We start from the raw sequence: 20,643 nt of genomic DNA on the forward strand, positions 1-20,643 counted from the left end.
AATTTTGAAAACCTGATTTAAGGGTTAGGGTTAGATTAGGGTAAGGCTGCAATTAGGATAAGGGTTAGATTAAAGTTAGGGTTAGTTTTAGGTTTACATTTAAAATCCCATTGTTAACACTCTGTCAACATTCACAATGTCAACATTATGTCAGTGTCGATACTGTGAATGTCAACATTCGACATGTTAAATAACGACATTCTGACTATGTCAATATTATTTTGTTGACATTCTGAATGTTGACATTTTGAATGTCGACATATTATACAGTACTACACCCTTCCCTGCAGCTAGTCTCTGAAGCTATGGAGGGGCATTCTTCTACTGTCTTATTAGCTTCCCAGAATAATCATGGCTGTCACCCAGCTATAGCTGGGGGGGTGCCAGCGATGCAACTGCCATGAGCATCTCCATTGCTACCCCACGGCACCTGCATTTCACCTGCAGGGTGCCTGGAATTGCATTAGTAACCTTTGGGCATGTCCCAGGGCAATACTCTTCTCCCTGCTGCCTGTGGCTCTGCTCCCTCAGTGTGACCTCGTGATGTCACATGTTCGGGATGGGGAGGGGGTCATTGCCAACACAGGGCCTGATTCAGACCCACTCGCGAGCGGCTGTCCGCTCGCAAGTGGGTCGATGTTATGGACTGAGCATGCGCACGACGGAGGGAGCTCCGTCGTGCGCATGCGCCAGACGCAACGAGCGAAGGAAAGTCCTTCGCTCGTTGTGTCCGATCAAAGGGGGCGTGCTGTCAATGTTGATTGACAGCACGCCCCCTTTGGTGGGCGTGCCGGGGGCGTGCCTCCCTGACGGGGGCGTTCCCACGGGAACGCCTCCCATCAGAAGCCGGCCCACTGACATCACGAGTGATGTCAGTGGGAGTGATTTTGGCTCTGATAGAGCCAAAATCACTCCGGAGCTTGCGGTTGAAAACCTCAACCGCAGGCTCCGGCTCGCAAATTCGATGGTCGCGATGGTCTCGACCATCGCGGCCATCACAATGCACGCTCGTATAGCCTGTGGGTGGTGACCCACAGCTATACGAGCGTCCAGGAGGACGCTCCATGAAAATGGAGCCCGGCCCTCATTCAGAGCGTGCGCTCTGCTCAGAGCGTACGGCTCTGAATGAGGGCCACAGACAGAAGATTGCCCTGCTCTGGGTTTCACCACCACTATCTGTGCAGGAAGAGTGGTTCACAACCCCACACTGCACTACTGCCAGTGATGCTCAGCCTCAGCGTCTCATTCATTTGCGGTTTCCCTGCACAGGCTCACTTCCTCCCTGCCACCTCTGATTTGCTGGATTCTTTTCTCTATTGTACATGTGTCCCGCCTCTTATGTCCCGGAGCATCATGGGGGCTGTAGTTCTGTAAAGGTGCAGATAACCTTTAAGCAAGAGCTGGCAGCGGGAAAACATTAACCTCTTAACTGGCTAATATTGTTTCCAAAAATCACTCAGAAATTGTAAAAAATTTTTTTTGATTGAATTAGGTCAAGAACATCTATTTAAAACGTATACGACACGATTTTATAAAAAAAAAATATATTTTTTGAAACACATAACATTAATATCGATTTTTAAAAATATCGACTGGCGATATATTGGAATATCGATTAACGGACCGTTGTGTCTTTACATTTCTTCTGCGGCTGCTCCTCTCTGCAGCCACCAGGTGTCCACTGGGGGGCTGAGAGCTGGTTCATTTATATTTCCCTGGGGGCTGCTACTCTCTGCCGGGGGTACTTTCGCGCTGTCCGATCAGCAGTGATCTGCAGCACGGCAGACACTGGTACACTGGGGGCGTGTGCAGAAAACCGCCGGTCAGAAATGCTGCCTTCGATGGTCGATCGTGTTCGGCAATTTAGTGAAATCCAACATGCTGGATTTCATCGATGCCCTGACTCCGGCGTCTGGGGATCGGGTAATTGGCCCAATACATTGCAGATGTATGGGGGCCGTAATTATATCTTAAGGCCCCTATACATCTGGGTGGGTTGCAGGAATTTAGTCTGTTCTTGTCTATTAGTAAATGCCTATATTGAAACTTAAAAATACCTCTACATACATCATTGCTTAGTTCAAATCATTGTCTCTCTGAATACATCTGGGAAAAATTGCAGGTTTGAACTTTAACGAGTGTTTCTGTAAAAGAATTTAGCAAAATAAATCAGAAAACCGTCAACTTGCAGAAAACCGTAATTTCCTATGTAGGAAATGCCTGGAAAATATTTAAAAATAAAGTCTATCAAAATTTTAATACCTATTATTTAAATAAAACTATGATACAATCAAGTATACCTCAAAATATAGGTAAATCTTTAAAAAGTGTATCACCATAGAGCCAAAGTCGTTGTGATCTCGTGCTGTCGCCATCACAGTGGCAGAAGATACTCTGGAATGATGGCTGAAGGTAATGGGGGGGCCACTGCATGGCACTGTGTCTAGGTGCACCTGGGTGAAGGGGTGTGGCCTAATCATGGGAAGCGTGGCTACGCCCCTTTAGGGGAAACATTTTTTATTTTGCAGTGCGAGCAGTGTGATCGCTTCCCCCACAGGCGTAGGAGACTGCGAGCAGTTTCCCAGTGCAGCCCAGCACACAGCAGCGTCTTTACTGGGGCTGTATAGTATACTGGTCTATGGAGCTGTGTAAATATGCTTATACTTAGCTTAAGCAGATCAAGAGAGGAGGAGGCCCATGTGCAGCCCCCCCCCCTCTCGACCGGCATATGCGCCGTGTAGAGTCTTGCATTGTGGGTAAAATACGATGGGTGACTTGTCAGGTACATTTCATTGCACGATAGAGAAAGCCCTTTGGGCATGTAGCTAGAGTTTGCTGTACTGTATTCTGAGTCTTTATTTGCGTAGTATTTGCCATTTTCAGTCTAATCTTTTCTTGTGCACCCAGCAGGGGATTGATGTAAGTGCCATTAACAGTGGTGATGGCCAGGGCCATTGAGAAAGATGTGGGGCCCCGGTATTAATGGGGCATGGCCATGCCTCCCAGATTTGGCCATAAAAGATGGTAAATACTATGTGCAGTGTTGGGAAGCGGCGCTGCGCACCAGCAGCTGACCCGGGCCTCCGCCAGGCCCCTCCAACAGGCCCGAATCTGGGTAATTAATAATCACTCAACTGCGTAAACATTGGCATTGTGCCCATCTCTGGATCAGGCCCAAAAGGCTTAATCTGGAAATGTGAAGTGTAGAGTGGGGTGTATTGGCCATTTACCCTACCAGGACTTTGTAATATATGGTAGTCAGCAGAATGCACTTTGTGTTGTATAGTGGTCACAAAGATGCTCTGGATATTGTGTATGATTCATTAGGATTTTCTGTGTACTGTATAACACTAAGATGTTCTGTTTATTGTATAACACTAGGATGCTCTGTATACTGTATAACACTAAGATGCTCTGTGTACTGTATATCACTGAATGCTCTGTGTACTGTATAACATTAGGATGCTATGTGTACTGTTTAACACAAAGATGTTATGTGTACTGTATAACATTAGGATGCTCTGTGTACTGTATGTCATTAGAAGGCTGTGCACTGTATAACACTAGGATGCTCTGTGTACTGTATAACACTAGGATGCTCTGTGTACTGTATAACACTAGGATGCTCTGTGTACTGTATAACACTAGGAGGCTATGTGTAGTGTATAACACTAGGATGTTCTGTGTACTGTATGTCACTAGGAGGCTATGTGTACTGTATAACGCTAGGATGCTCTGTGTACTGTATAACACTAGGATGCTATGTGTACTGTATAACACTAGGAGGCTCTGTGTAGTGTATAACACTAGGATGCTCTGTGTACTGTATGTCACTAGGATGCTCTGTGTACTGTATAACATTAGGATGCCCTGTGTACTGTATAACACTAAGATGTTCTGTGTACTGTATAATATTAGGATGCTCTGTGTACTGTATGTCACTAGGAGGCTGTGTACTGTATAACACTAGGATGCTCTGTGTACTGTATAACACTAGGATGCTCTGTGTACTGTATAACACTAGGAGGCCCTGTGTAGTGTATAACACTAGGATGCTCTGTGTACTGTATGTCACTAGGAGGCTCTGGGCCTGATTCAGATTAATGAAAATAAACAAGTCAATAGAACACCTGATGAGCTGGCTAAACCTCAGGGATTTAATGACTCACATGATCTACACTAGCTCGTTTTTATGGTACGAAATTATTGAGTATATTCTTTATACTTTTTTTTTCAGCAACAAAATCTTGCAAGTGGGGTGTTTTCTTTTAAAACTCCTTAAGTTAAACCACAAACAATGTATACGTATCAGTGGCATAACTTGGGGAGGGCCGCCGGGGCTTGTGCCCTGGGCGCCGTGGGACCGGCAGCGTGCGCAGGGGTGTGTGTTTGGGGTGTCGCCACGGGCCATGGTACAGGTCCCAAAGGTCCGCGCTAGTCAATCAGTGTAGTGCAGACCGCAGTGAGTGTGGTCCGCACTACACAGTTACAAACATCACCACCGCCGCCGCTGGGTAGTACACTCATACTACCTGGCGGCGATGTGTGTGTTCTAGCAGCCAATGAGTGCCAGACAGACTCTCATTGCTGCTGCGCCCACTGCCCGAACCAGGCTGGAGCTCACTTATGAACTCCACCTTCTGGCTCCTGCAGTGGGTGATAGGAGAGACATCATGACGTCTCTCCCATAGTACCGAGCGGGACCAAGTGGGAGGATGGAGGAGCAGACAGCGGCGGATGTGGCAGGAGCGGGAATTCAGGTAAGGTAAGTCAGTGTTTTGTGTGTGTATGTACGTATGTCTGTGTGTGTTATGTAAGGGGCACTACTGGCACTGTATCACTAATGGGGGCACTGAATAGGAAGGACCACTATGGAAGGCGCTGTATAAGGGGCACTGCATAGTGGGATCACTACTGGGGGCCTGCATAAGGGGGACCACTACTGGGGGGCACTGCATAAAGGGTACTACTGGGGGCCTGCATAAGGGGGACCACTACTGGGGGGCACTGCATAAAGGGCACTACTGGGGGCCTGCATAAGGGGGACCACTACTGAGGGAACTGTATAAGGGGCACTACTGGGGGCCTGCATAAGGGGGACCACTACTGGGGGTGCTGTATAAGGGGCACTACTGAGGGCCTGCATAATAGGGACCACTACTGGGGGCATTGCATACTGGGTAGGAGATAAAGTCATGATGATATGGGTGGTGTGGAGCTGGTGCAAGTTGGAGTTACGTTATCTCTCTAAAGGTGGGTACACACCTGAAAGATATATCTGCAGGTCGAGTGATCTGCAGATGTATCTTTAGATGATGGTCGTTCATACACACTGAACGGCCATCATCTATCCAGCAGCCGTGGGTCCTGTTGGCAGGGAGGCGGGTCGGGGGCGGGGCCGACCAGCTCCCTGTAGCTGCCACTGTGTGTGTATGGGCGGTCTGCAAACACACTTGCCAATGGGCAGATATGTCTGCAGGCATATCAGTCCATCAACTGTGCAGCACAGCCAATTTGATATGTCTGTGAACGACGCGGTTCACAGACATATTGCCTCTACACACTGGCTGATGGCCAGCAGATATATTGATCGATCAACCAATATTGGTCTGACTAAAGGATTTCTTCTTGCACACCCCCCCCCCTGGGGATGCGATGAGAAATCTGACAACAGTGCTGGCCGTGTGGCTGTTTGCCGGCTCAGAGCGGGTTAGCGTGGCTGTTTGCCGGGTAACCGGCATTCTCCGGCACTTTAGTCGGAGAATGCCGGTTCTCACGTCTAAACACCCAGGTTAAGTAGAAGCAAAACATCACAATTTACTGATGAAACTATTGCGAAGTCCTACCTTTATTGGTATGGCGTGGAGAGAATAGGTTTCATCACCTATTATACAAAAGTTTTGTCATTTAAATGTAAGTAATATTAAACAATGTCCTATTTACCCCTCGATCAGTCATGTTCAGCAAAGAGGAGAAAACACCAAATACATCATCAAGGTGAAAAAAGGGCTTTTTACTATGCAGCTAAAAGTTGTTGCCAACTATTTTGGAGACTGAATGACATCTAATATGACCTTCTCTTCTGCGTGTCCTGAAACTCCCCATACAGTTGCCAAAAATGTACAATAGAACAATGGGTGTATTGTGTTGGGTGAATAATATGATACTTACTGCTCGTTTATTTGATATTTCATGGACAAAAATGAACAAAACATGTTTGCAAGAATTTCTTTTAAGAAAATTAGATAATATTTTGGGGGAAGTGGGTGTTTAAAAGACAAATATGTTTGAGATTTTCTTAAATATTTATGTTTGTATCAAAATGGTTTTTTTTTGTAAACTATGTGATTGATTCTGATCAAAGCAAAACCAGGAAGTAAATTTGCACCTGGATAAACCATGATGCACTGCGAGGGGTGCAAATGCATTTATTAATATTCCATGCAGAGTAAATACTGGCTATTTCGCATGTAGCCCACAAATGCTGGGCAACTTTTTTTTTAAATAATAATAATAAGAGGCGCTGCTCAAATATAAATAATTTATTGAACTTTTCAAAGTTATTAAGAAATGTATATTTTTATTATTACTAAATTAATAATCCTTTCTGTTGTTTACATCCAAAAAAGGCCATATATTAAACATGCACACATATACATTTACCACATATATATTAATCTTATTAAAACCAATACATTCAACATATTAGATACCCATCACTTAGCCACATTAATCGCAATGTTTTAATAATTGTTAATAGTTAGTATCCTCCAATTAGTAGTGTTTAGTAATCTCAGTTCAATCCAGTAAGATTATTGGAATCCAATGTTAGTAATTAAGCATGCTTATTACTTATGATATATAATATTAGCACATGAGACTTCTCCCACGTTGTTTCTGTGGTCTTTTCTTGTTACATCCAAGACGATACTCATTAATCGCTGTCCATGGAGTCATGTCAGGCCAATAATTAGCAACCTCCTCTCAATTTGCTGCCAGCGTCTCCACAATGCGGTATGGAGTGGGGAATGATTAAATAATCCACACCTCCTTTTCTCCACAGCCCACAAATTGGCTACTGTAGCCTGTTATATTGATTCCACTTGAAAGTCTTTGTGGAATATGATCCACCTTATGGGGGCAGATATCTTACTTCTCCCCAACGTGGGCAGCAGGCCGGCCGTGCAGACCCTGCACCCGACAGCGGATTTCCCACTCCTCCACAGCGCAAACTGCAGGCTGGCCAAGCGTGGTCCTAGCACTCTGTCTTCCTCGTAACGCGTTTCCCCGCCTCCTAATCGGCGGCTTCCTCAGACGAAAATGACGTGATGTTGATGTTGATCGACAGCTCGCCCTGTTTTGTAGGCGGGGAGGGGGGGGGTGTCTGGACAAACAGAGGAGTTCACGAAGGAACGCCTGCCGTTTGTTGGCGGCCCTACTGACATAATTCATGATGTCAGTAGTTAACTTCCTGCTTTATTAGAGCAGGAAGTTCACTCAGGCTTGCGGGAACCGAGACCCTACCACAATGGTATCGTCGCAAGCCCAATGGTCATGATAATTGCGACCATCGCCAGGACGCTCGCAAAAGCTGTGGGTGGTCACCCACAGCTATGCGAACGGCCTGGAGGCGGATTTTTTATTTTTTTTAAAATCCGCCCTGATTCAGAGCGAGCGCTCGCAAATAGCGATCGCCTCTGAATCAGGCCCTCTATATTATTTTGTGAAATTTGATCAAGGTGAATCAGTCCAAGCTTAGTAACTATGCCGTGTAGTGTGGCTAACTGTGTTCTGTGTGAATGACAAGCCCTGAATTTTCAAATGAATTCACTGTTTTATAAAAAGAAAATAAGTATTAATTAAGGTATCCATACAATAGGCAACATATTAGGCATATTAGGCAACATATTACAGTTTATTATAAAGTCTTTAAGCTATAACTGTGAATTTGACTTTGTGCAGCACCCATGAGTTCAAGGTTCACTGTTCAAGGGCAAGTTGACTGCCGCAGCTGAACAGATTGAAGCAGATAATTGTGCCACAAATAACCATACGGCTCTCGAAAATGCCAAATTGAAATTTATTTCAACAGATTTTAAATATTCTAGTTTCTCTAACTAAGGGCCTGATTCAGAGCCGGACGCTATTTGCGCTCGCTCGGTCAGAAAAAGGGGCCGGCTATTTAAATTGAGCGCTCGCTCTTTGCGGTCTGTTGACGCCTCTATGTCTGAGCGAGCGAACGAAACATGCGCTCGCTATTTTGTAAAGACGCCCCCTGACCGCTCGCATCCTACGTCATCTCCGCTATTTATTTGATTAATCGAGTACATCGAAAGGCATCTGAACTGCTCACAGTGCTTGTGGTAGGTTTATCCTACCGCAATCATGCGAACAGTTCAGGCTAAGAGACAACCAAGTGACGTGGTCGATGACGCTGCTTTGTTAATTATGCACACCCTTAAAACGCCCGTTTTGACCGTTTGGCACGCCTGCATTCGGATCTCCACTCCCCGTTTTCAAGCACCTTCCCCTGTTACCACCCACAAACGCCTCATCCTGTCACTCAAATTAGCAGGCACTCGCTATTTGGCGAGCGCTTGATTTCCGATCGCACTGACTGGTTGGCGCATGCGCATTATGACCCATACGCATGCGCAGTTGTGCGAACATCGCTCGGAGCGAACGAGCGGCCGCTTGCGAGCGGCTCTGAATCAGGCCCAAAGATCTTTTGGTGGATAGCATGTAAATTAAGGTTTTATTATAGTAAACAGTATATATTGTTTATCTTAGGAATACACAGGCAAATATACTTATCCTTTAAATGAAAGATGTAATATTACTGTCTTCCATTGTATTTAAAATATTTAATATTTTAAAATTTTAATTTGTTTTGTTCCCTACTAATTATTTGTGCACTCTGAAAAAATAGAAGTTCTACTATCATGGATAAAACATCTAAACAATCACAAAATGAAGAGAGAGTATTTTATTCTAGCAATTTAAAACTACTTTACCTTGACATGTAAGGTTGGTCATAGATGCTTTTCTAACAATACTATAACAGTTCAGATTGAAACTTTCAATAATTTGCAATGATTTTGTAGAGCGTTATGCAAAACAATATGTTTTAAATCAATTTGAATGCGACGAGCTATACAGCAAAGTAATATAAAAACTGATGAGCAACACAGGCTTATAAATTGTACTCACATACAGTAGTATCTCTGGAGACACGCAGTACATAAGATTACTGATAACATATACCCTTCACATGGATGTTTTGTAAGAAACAAGCGGCTTTAATATTAACGTAATTTATTTTTAGATCTGTGATTCTTTGTGAGTGCTTTTAAGTGGGAAGTAACTTACATTTATAAGAACATTGGTTATTACAATACAGTATAAAGGTTGGGTACATTACATACACCACAATTTAGACATTCAAAACCTAGACACCATAATGTCAACAGGTACAATATTAGACTACCAAAATGTCGACATGGACTATATGTCTAAAATCAATATGTAGACAGTCAAAATGTCGACAGGGACATCATTTAGACATTCAATTTATAGACAGTCTGAAATGTTGACAGGGTCAAAATGTCCACATTTAAAATATAGACAAGCCACGCTAGCGAAACGTGCGTCGGTCCCCAGGGTGCTCCTCTACTGCGCACCACTACACCCAGGTCACATATGACTATTTGTCATTTTTTCATATGTCTTCTTAAGGCCACTTAATTCTGAATAGACACAGTCTATATCCCTAGATTTGAACTATATACCTGGACTTTGATGTCAAATCCACCTTATATGTGATTATCTATATAGCCTTTTGACCAAAGGGAGATCTGCATAAGACATTTGCTGTTAGTACTTGCACACAGATCAGCATTCTGACTAAGGGCTGACCTGCACAAGGTATTTACTATCAGTACTTTACATTTTCTATGCATAGATCAAAATCACATGTTCAGACTGTATATTATTCCACCTTGTTGATGGTTTTATATAATAAAACACGGCTGCACTTTATGAATTATTGCTGCTATTATAACAGAATACTGCCTATATTTTGACTGTTGTCTACTGCTATAATTATTTACACTCCTTTGCGCTTTACTGAATGTAAATGTCTACCATGGTATGAACTTACACTGGATGGTATACAAACATCGCTAATGGTATTCTTTAAACTTTGGAACAGCACAATTCCAATAAAACGATACTACTCGATATTCTGAATTAATATCATTATTAGGGGTGAGCGGGTTCGGATTTCTGAAATCCGAACCCCCCCGAGCCCCCCCGATCCGAGTCCGATCCGAGTCAGGCTCGACTTTTCCCGCCTGACTCGGATCTGACATCGAGGCAAAACGTCATCATCCCGCCTTCCGAGTCTCGCGGGTTTTGGATCCTATATAAGGTACCCGCGTCGGCGCCATTTTCTCACTCGGCTGTGGACAGTGAAGAGGGAGGGTGGGAGTTAGTGCTGTGTAGTGTAGTGTAGTGTAGTGCTGCTGTTGTCCACTACTTCAAAGTCCATAGGGGCTGGCTGTGTTGTGCTGTGCTGCTGTTGTTAATAGGGGCTGTGTCCACTACTTCAAAGTCCATAGGGGCTGGCTGGACTGTGTTGTGCAGTCAGTTCCAAAGTCCTGTGCAGTGTCCCAGTCCTAAAGGGGTGCTGTAGTGTTGTCCAGGGGGTGCTCTGTCCATCAGGGGTGCTCCCCCCAAGTGCTAAAAAAATAATATATTTTCTGTGTTTGTGAATTGTGTGCGCAGTAGCCGCACGTGCATCAACAAAGTAGTGCCAAGCGTGCGCCTGTGTCATAAGTAAAGGGCCGGCTGGCTTGACCGTTAAGGGTGCTGTAACCCCCGAAAGTACACTCCAGTCCAAACCAAAAAAAAAATTATTTTCTGTGTTTGTGAATTGTGTGCGCAGTAGCCGCACGTGCATCAACAAAGTAGTGCCAAGCGTGCGCCTGTGTCATAAGTAAAGGGCCGGCTGGCTTGACCGTTAAAGGGTGCTGTAACCCCTGAAAGTACACTCCAGTCCAAACCAAAAAAAAATTATTTTCTGTGTTTGTGAATTGTGTGCGCAGTAGCCGCACGTGCATCAACAAAGTAGTGCCAAGCGTGCGCCTGTGTCATAAGTAAAGGGCCGGCTGGCTTGACCGTTAAGGGTGCTGTAACTCCCGAAAGTACACTCCAGTCCAAACCAAAAAAAAAATTATTTTCTGTGTTTGTGAATTGTGTGCGCAGTAGCCGCACGTGCATCAACAAAGTAGTGCCAAGCGTGCGCCTGTGTCATAAGTAAAGGGCCGGCTGGCTTGACCGTTAAGGGTGCTGTAACCCCCGAAAGTACACTCCAGTCCAAACCTAAAAAAAAATTATTTTCTGTGTTTGTGAATTGTGTGCGCAGTAGCCGCACGTGCATCAACAAAGTAGTGCCAAGCGTGCGCCTGTGTCATAAGTAAAGGGCCGGCTGGCTTGACCGTTAAGGGTGCTGTAACCCCCGAAAGTACACTCCAGTCCAAACCTAAAAAAAAATTATTTTCTGTGTTTGTGAATTGTGTGCGCAGTAGCCGCACGTGCATCAACAAAGTAGTGCCAAGCGTGCGCCTGTGTCATAAGTAAAGGGCCGGCTGGCTTGACCGTTAAAGGGTGCTGTAACCCCCGAAAGTACACTCCAGTCCAAACCAAAAAAAAATTATTTTCTGTGTTTGTGAATTGTGTGCGCAGTAGCCGCACGTGCATCAACAAAGTAGTGCCAAGCGTGCGCCTGTGTCATAAGTAAAGGGCCGGCTGGCTTGACCGTTAAAGGGTGCTGTAACCCCCAAAGTACACTCCAGTCCAAACCAAAAAAAAATTATTTTCTGTGTTTGTGAATTGTGTGCGCAGTAGCCGCACGTGCATCAACAAAGTAGTGCCAAGAGTGCGCCTGTGTCATAAGTAAAGGGCCGGCTGGCTTGACCGTTAAAGGGTGCTGTAACCCACAAAGTACACTCCAGTCCGAACCAAAAAAAAATTTATTTTCTGTGTTTAGCCGCACGTATATATCAAATCGATATAACATAAATGGAGGACCAAACTTTCTCCGATAAAAATAAAATAGAGAAAGATCAAGAACCACTTCCTCCTAGTGCTGAAGCTGCTGCCACTAGTCATGACATAGACGATAACATGCCATCAACGTCGTCTGCCAAGGCCGATGCCCAATGTCATAGTAGAGGGCACATACAATCCCAAATGGCAAAGTTCAGGAAAATGACCTTGAAAAAGACATTTAAATCAGCTGAAGAGAAACGTAAACTTGCCAATATGCCATTTACGACACGGAGTGGCAAGGAACGGCTAAGGTCGATCCCTAGTATGTTCATGACTAGTGGTTCAGCTTCACATGACGATGGAAGCACTCCTCCCACTAAAAAAATCAAAAGAGTTAAGCTGGCAAAAGCACAGCGAAGAACTGTGCTTTCTAAGAAGATATCACAAATCCCCAAAGAGAGTCCAAGTGTGGTGGTGGTTGCGATGCCTGACCTTCCCAGCACTGGACGGGAAGAGGTGGCTCTTTCCACCATTTGCACGCCCCCTGCAAGTGCTGAAAGGAGCACCCACAGTCCACTTGCTGATATGCAAATTGAAGATGTCACTGTTGAAGTACAACAGGATGAGGATACTGGTGTAGCTGGCGCTGAGGAGGAAGTTGGCGAGGAGGATTCTGATGGTGATGTGGTTTGTTTAAATCAGGCTCCGGGGGAGACAGTTGTTGTCCGTGGGATGAAAAAGCCCATCACGGTCATGCCTGGGCAGAAGACCAAACATTCCACCTCTTTGGTCTGGCAATATTTCTATCCAAATCCGGACAACAACTGTCTTGCCATATGTACCATATGTAAAGGTGAAATAAGTAGGGGTAGGGACGTCAACCACCTAGGAACATCCTCCCTTATACGGCACCTGCAGCGCGTTCATAAAAAGTTACTGTCAAGTTCAGAAACTTTGGCTCAGACCGTAAGCAGTCCAGGGACACCTAAATCCCGTTGTCCTGTTGTATCCAAGCGCCTGCAAACCACACCGTCAACTCCCTCCTCGTCAATTTCCTCCTTAGTCAGGATCGGAAGTAGTCCTGCAGGCCATATCACTGGCATGACTGACTCTCCTATCCGGGATTCCTCCGGAGGATCCTGCATTGCTACGCCTACTGCTGCCGCTGCTGCTGTTGCTGCTGCTGCTGGGAGTCGTTCATCATCCCAGAGAGGAAGTAGGAACACCACTACTTTTACTAAACAATTGACCCTCCAACAGTCCTTAGCGAGGAGGATGAAGTACGACAGCAGTCATCCTGAAGCAAAACGTATAACTGAGGCCTTGACTGCTATGTTGGTGTTAGACGTGCGTCCGGTATCCGCCATTAGTGCAGTGGGATTTAGACAATTGATGGAGGTAGTGTGTCCCCGGTTCCAAATCCCGTCTAGATTCCACTTCACTAGGCAGGCGATACCGAGACTGTACAGAAACGTCAGAAAAAGTGTCCTCAGTGTCCTGAAAAATGCCGTTGTACACAATGTCCACTTAACCATGGACATGTGGACAAGTGGAACAGGGCAGACTAAGGACTATATGACTGTGACAGCCCACTGGGTAGATGTATCACCTTACGCAGCAACAGCAGCAGCGTCACCAGTAGCAGCATCTCAGAAACGCCAGCTCGTTACAAGGCAGGCTACGCTGTGTATCACCGGTTTCAGTAAGAGGCACACCGCCGACAACCTCTTAGAGAAACTGAGGGAAATCATCGCCCAGTGGCTTACCCCACTTAGACTCTCCTGGGGATTTGTGATATCTGACAACGCCACCAATATTGTGCGGGCATTACATCTGGGCAAATTCCAGCACGTCCCATGTTTTGCTCACACAATAAACTTGGTGGTGCAGAATTTTCTGAAAAGCGACAGGGGCGTGCAGGAGACGCTTTGGGTGGCCCGAAAAATTTCTGGCCACTTTCGCCATTCAGCGACTGCGTGCCGAAGACTGGAGCGCCAGCAAACACTCTTGAACCTGCCCCGCCATCACCTGAAGCAAGAGGTTGTGACGCGGTGGAACTCAACCCTCTATATGCTTCAGAGGATGGAGGAGCAGCAAAAGGCCATACAAGCCTATACATCCACCTATGACATAGGCAAAGGAGGGGGTATGCACCTGACTCAAGCGCAGTGGAGAATGATTTCCGTGTTGTGCAAGGTTCTTCAGCCCTTCGAACTTGCCACACGTGAAGTCAGTTCAGACACTGCCAGCTTGAGTCAGGTCATTCCCCTCATCAGGCTTTTGCAGAAGCAGCTGGAGAAAGTGAAGGAGGAGCTAAGACGGAGCGATTCCGCTCGGCATGTGGGACTTGTGGATGAAGCCCTTCATTCGCTTTGCCAGGATTCCAGGGTGGTCAATCTGTTGAAATCAGACCACTACATTTTGGCCACCGTGCTCGATCCTAGGTTTAAAGCCTATGTGGTGTCTCTCTTTCCGGCCGACACAAGCCTGCAGAGGTGCAAAGACCTGCTGGTGAACACACTGTCAGCTGAAGCGGAACGTGACACGTCAACGGCTCCTTCTTCATTTTCTCCCGCAACTGGGGCTGCCAGGAAAAAACTTAGGTATCCTAAGCAACCCGCTGGCGGTGATGCAGGGCAGGCAGGACCAAGTTTGGACATCTGGTCCGGACTGAAGGACCTGGCAACAATTTCTGACATGTCTACTGTCACTGCATATGATACTGTCACCATTGACAGAATGGTGGAGGATTACATCGGTGACAGCATCCAAGTAGGCATGTCAGACAGTCCATACCTGTACTGGCAGGAAAAAGAGGCAATTTGGAGGCCCCTGTACAAACTGGCTCTATTTTACCTGAGTTGCCCCCCCTCCAGTGTGTACTCCGAAAGAGTGTTTAGTGCAGCCGGGAACCTTGTCAGCGAAAGGCGTAGGAGGTTGCTTCCACAGAATGTGGAGAAGATGATGTTCATCAAAATGAATTATCAGCTCTTCCAGGGAGACCAGCCTCCAGAAGGTACAGAGGGACCTGTGGTGGTGGATTCAAGTGGGGACGAGTTAATACTTTGTGAGGATGAGGATGTACACACTGAAGAGGGTGAGGAATCGGTGGATGAGGAGGATGAGGATGACATCTTGCCTCCGTAGAGCCAGTTTGTGCAGGGACACATTAATTGCCAGCTTGTTTTGTGGGGGCCCAAACGAACCAATCATTTCAGCCACAGTTGTGTGGCAGACCCTGGCGCTGAAATGATTGATTTGTTAAAGTGTGCATGTCCTGTTTATACAACATAAGGGTGGGTGGGAGGGCCCAAGGACAATTCCATCTTGCACCTCTTTTTTTCTTTGCATTATGTACAGTTTGGGGCCTAGTTTTTCTAACTGCCATCCTGCCTGCCACTGCAGTGTCACTCCTAGATGGGTCACGTGTTTGTGCCGCCCACTCGTGTCGCTTAGCATAGTCATCCAGCTACCTCGGTGCAACCTTTTGGACATAAAAACACTATTGTGAGGTGTGAGGTGTTCAGAATAGACTGGAAATGAGTGGAAATTAAGGTTATTGAGGTTAATAATAGCATAGGAGCAGAAAAACCTACAAATTCTGTGATTTTAGCTGTTTTTATGCTTTTTTTCAAAAAAATACAGATCCAAAACACAAAACCCAGAACCCAAAACACGGAAGGGTGGTTTTGGCAAAACCAATCCAGATCCAAAACACGAAGAAAGATCCAGATCCAAAACCAAAACACAAAACACGAAAAGTGGCCGGTGCACACCCCTAATCATTATATGCTTTATGCTTATCTTTATCTTCATACTCCTATCGTCTGCTCCCTGCAGCCCAGTAGTCCTCTCATTTACTATCCTAAGCTTTTTTAAACAAAACAGTGGATAGTAGAAATGAACGGCTACTACAGGGGGCAATACTGACTCTTGTTTCCAAGGGTCACTGTTGGAAACTGGTCTCTCACTCCCCACCCTATGCCCTTGGTAAGAGGGGAAGAAGCAGAACCTAGGGGTCTATTTACTAAGCAGTGTTAGGAGACAGAGTGAAAAGTGATAAGACAGTAATAAGGTGCCAGCCAATCAGCTCCTAACTGTCATCTCACAGGCTGTGTTTGAAAAATGACAGTTGGGCGCTGATTTTTCTGGCAACTTATCACTTTCTTATCACTTTTCACTCTGTCTCCTAACACTGCTTAGTAACTAGACCTGCTAGTGTCATTCAGGTTTTCCATTCCCTTATGTTTATCTTTTTGTACTATATGGTAACATTTGGTGCAATCAGCTATTCTTTACCAAAAGGAGTAACAGCAACATAGAGCTACAGTCTCGCCTGATATGATAATTTTTTTGTGATATTTTGTGATTAACCCAGAGTGTATTTTAAGCAACTGTTTTTTTTTGTTATATGTATTTCTGTCAGTAATTGTATATATGTCTTATTTAGTAATTGTCTGTCATATTTCGTCGCCCCATGAGGAATGATTCCTCATACCCCTCTTACATTTTGTTCATACCTTTTGTTTCAGATGTCTGTCCTGTAAGTTATTTTTATATATATATCCTTTGATAATTAATAAAGGTTATGTTTTATAAAATGTAGCTATACGAGTGCTCCATAATAGAGTCTTTGTAGGTCACTTAAGGCACGCATCCACTAGGCGATTTCTATGAGCGATTGAACGATAATGATATTGTTATCGACTTTATCGTTCAATCGCTCATGAATCGTGGAAGAATCGACCTCATTAGTGTCGGAAACGACCAGCGATGCACGCTCCCGCCGGTCGTTTCTGACAACAATCATCGGCCGTACATGCTAAACAACCTGACGATAATCAGGTTGAGCATGTTAGGGGATGATTGATGTGCCTACACTCAGGGCCGGCTCTAGAGGTGTTCGACCTGAGCGGTCGCACAGTGGCGCCACCCAAAGAGGGCGCACCCCTCCCCAACATCCTGATTTCAGCGGGATGTTACTGTCCCGCTTGTCCACCCGTGGGCCGAAGTGGCCCGCGGTTGGTTAAATCAGGAAGTTGGGGACCCCCCACTGCCAGGCCCGCCAAGAGCCGCGGCGGGCCCGTATAATAGGGGGCATGGCCTAATCATGGGAGGCGTGCCACCTTCCAGGAAAAAAAAAAAGTTTTTCAGTGAGGGGGCTCAGAGGGCCCCTCCTGGTGAGGGGGGCGCTCTGAGCCACCTCAGCCCTGCGCAAAGCCAGGGGGGGTATGATCAGTGTGATCGCTCCCCCCCACAGGCATTGGAGACTGCTGTGGCTGCTCAGCAGCCATGAGCAGTCTCCCACTGCAGCTAAGCACACTCTGTGTGCTGGACTGCTGTGAGGGAGGGGGGGCGTCAGACCCGGGCCCCCGCCGGGCCTCTCAGGAAGCTCGGGCCCAGGTAATTTGTACCCGCTCCCCCCCCTCTCTGCGCGCCTGCCCACTGCTGCAGCAGTGTGGCAGTGCCGGACCCCGGAGACTCTAAATGGATGCTGCGCGCATGCGCACAGCATCCATTCAGTGACGGGAGAGGGCTGGGGGAAGTCCAGCTAGTGAGGCTCCCCCCAGCCTGACGTTATTAGGAGGCGGACACGCCTCCTAATAATGTCACATAGGGGGCGTGGCCTATGGTAATTAGACCAGGGCGCTCTGGAGGGGGCCGGCACAAGGTGCTCCGACCCCTGGAGCTGGCCCTGTCTACACTGAACGACTGCTTGTTCAGTGTAGGCACAGCACAGACTATCAAACGACAGCACGATTACAATGTCGTAGCTGTGCAGTCGTATTTAGGTCTGTTAGTGGATGTGTGCCTTAAGAGCTTCTCTTTCCTTTGTAACTACGGCTGTTTCTCTCTGAGCAGCACCACCACAACTCCCTTATGTATCTTATTACTGAATAGAGGATATTTGTGGAGATAGCTTAATTGTTTATTACATTATAGTAGCATTACCTGTGTGGTAAACTTTGTTCCTTAACCCTCTTTGTCCCCTTATATTAGCAACACTGAAAGTAGCCTGAAAAGGTTTTCACAGATTGGTTGATAGATGCACGGTGTATGCTGATTCTACAGACAGACAGAGATACAACAGCAGAATGTGAAAAGATGTAATAACAGAAATGGAAGCAGAAGAAACTGGAATTAAAGTACAAATAATTGAGTTTCCATAACAATGTTGCCTGTTCTGATGGGAAGAACGGAGAGTGCTGTGGATCTTCACAACTAAAGGCGAGCGGGACTTCTGCATCTTGTTTTAACCCCATTTGCCAAAATGAGAGTGACAACTCGCTGCATTATATATAGATGTCACATGTAACCAGTAGTGGCTCCAGAGGTGAGGCTGCAGCATAGTCCAAAATTTAAATACGGGAGCCACACCAACTGCCAGTGAGCCCCGGCCGGTGATGTTTGGCAGTTTTTGGGGTGACAGTTGGTGTGGCCCCCCTATTTTGAATTTTGGACCTCGCTGCAGCCTCAGCTCTGGATCTGCCACTGCATGTAACTCCTCTTTGGTAGATGCCTTTTGGGTGAGATTATGTACGAGTGATGTCCACCAACAACAACACTATTCTTGTGTCTCTCTATTAATTCATTGGTTGCGCCTCCACCCGAAATTTGTACAGGCCTCAGGGGTAGTGAACGGGTCCCCCGTCCACCAGAGAATGATTCAGGAAACCTCTGCCCCAATACCACGAACATTTTATATTCAACCAGTATAAAACACACACTGGGCGTGATTCATTACTGACCGCAACTGCGATTACGCACGCAATCGGCTGATTGTTGTGTTCTGCGCATGCGTATCCATCACAGTGCGCATGCACAAACTGGCCAGTGCGATCGGCACTGCGAACGCAGTGACCACGCAGACCCATCGCAGATGACTGACAGGAAGTGCCATTTGTGGGAGGTGATGGGGGGTGGTTGGCGAAACACAGGCGTGCCAGGGCGTTTGAATGCCGTTGCAGGGGCACGCATAAAGTATCCACTGCGATACCATATGCAGTCTGAGGTCTCATAGCGTGCGTGGAAGTTAGCAATTCTTGAGTGAGGTCAGAGCTTGTGCAAGTGTGCATGAGGCTGCGATGGTACTCGATAGTACCGATGGTTTCGCAGTCTTGCTAAACATTACGGATGTGTGTAAGGTGAAGTGGGCTTCCTTATGTTATGCTGCAGATTAGCATACTATCGCAGTTGAACTGCGAGCATAATCGCTATTGCAATCGCAGTTGCGATCGATAGTATATCAGGCCCTCTGTTTGCTACCAAAACCACAACAGTTTATTTATTTATTTATCCTAAATTTAGGAAGATTTATGGCAACCTTTAAACTATCAAATCAATAGCTGATTAGCTACAACAATTCTACAAATAAAGACTTGGAACAATGCACAATCACTTTAAATTGTAATAGAACAGTAATAGAATCTGAAATAGAATATTCTCAGCAATAGATAGAACATAGAAATGTAGACAATTGACAGGGCATAAAAAGATCAGAAGAGATCGATCTATGGCAATATCGGCGATAACTATCAAATGAGAAAAATCAGTCAAGAAAGCATAATATGAATTTCTGGCATAGATAATTACAATAAAACAGGACCAAATTACTAACAGTATAGTAGATATCCAACTTCTAGGACTCTGCACCTTCCACTTAAGCTCCAATAGCCTCTCTGCTCAATGATAACTAAAGCCACACGCCACTGTCACAATCAATATTCAGTACAGATGTGCGGGTTTGGTTTTACTCGGAGTTACTCGAATATGTTCAGATTTCAAAAACGGCATTTTATTGGCTATCGGCTATCATGTGTTTTGGATAGCCAATAAAATAAATCCAAACTAATCCAAACTTGCGATAATTTTGGTGAAAATAACCGAGTAAATCCGAGTAAAACCAAACCCGCACATCTCTAATAGTCAGCATTGAAATAAACATTACAATATAATAAATTTGTGTGCTTGATTGGTCAGTGGGCACCAAAGGCGTTGGTGCACATACAACACAGAAGTATAGCTGTAGACTTTAGCAAACAATAAGCCGGATGTACTCAAGCGAAAATGCGCTCAAAACTCAGAAAACTGCAGTTTTCACAGTTTGGCCGAATTCCCTATATTGTATGTTCCAAGCTACGAAATGCAATAATTCCGGTGCTTGGATCCGATAGGCAATGCCATCTGTAGATGGCTTTGCCTAATGGAAGCCTTTGGGCTTCTCTTCGTTTTCTAGTCTGGAGAGGGATCATATTGGATCCCTCCCAGGGTCCTCTGTAGGGTGTGCGTCATTCAACACATGCGGAGAAGTACTCCCAGGTCATTAACACGGAAGTCCTTTTATTGTAAAGGACAGCTCTTACCAGGAGAGCCATCCTTTGCATATTTCTATGTGTTTACCGGTTTTATTAACACCAGTATGTACCGGAAAAGCGGCGGGATGTACCGCATCCAAACTGCTATGCTTAGTACATCCCACCCAATGAGGTAGCTTTAAAGAATTGAGATAGCTCGAGATGACCATCTCGGGTGATTTATTGATTTTTTCCCTGTTTGCAAATTTACTGAAGGTAAAGTCGGGTGCGTTAGAGA

This window comes from Taudactylus pleione, unplaced genomic scaffold (assembly GCF_031769625.1).
Source record: "Taudactylus pleione unplaced genomic scaffold, aTauple2 ptg000571l, whole genome shotgun sequence".
Taxonomy (NCBI): Eukaryota; Metazoa; Chordata; class Amphibia; order Anura; family Myobatrachidae; genus Taudactylus; species Taudactylus pleione.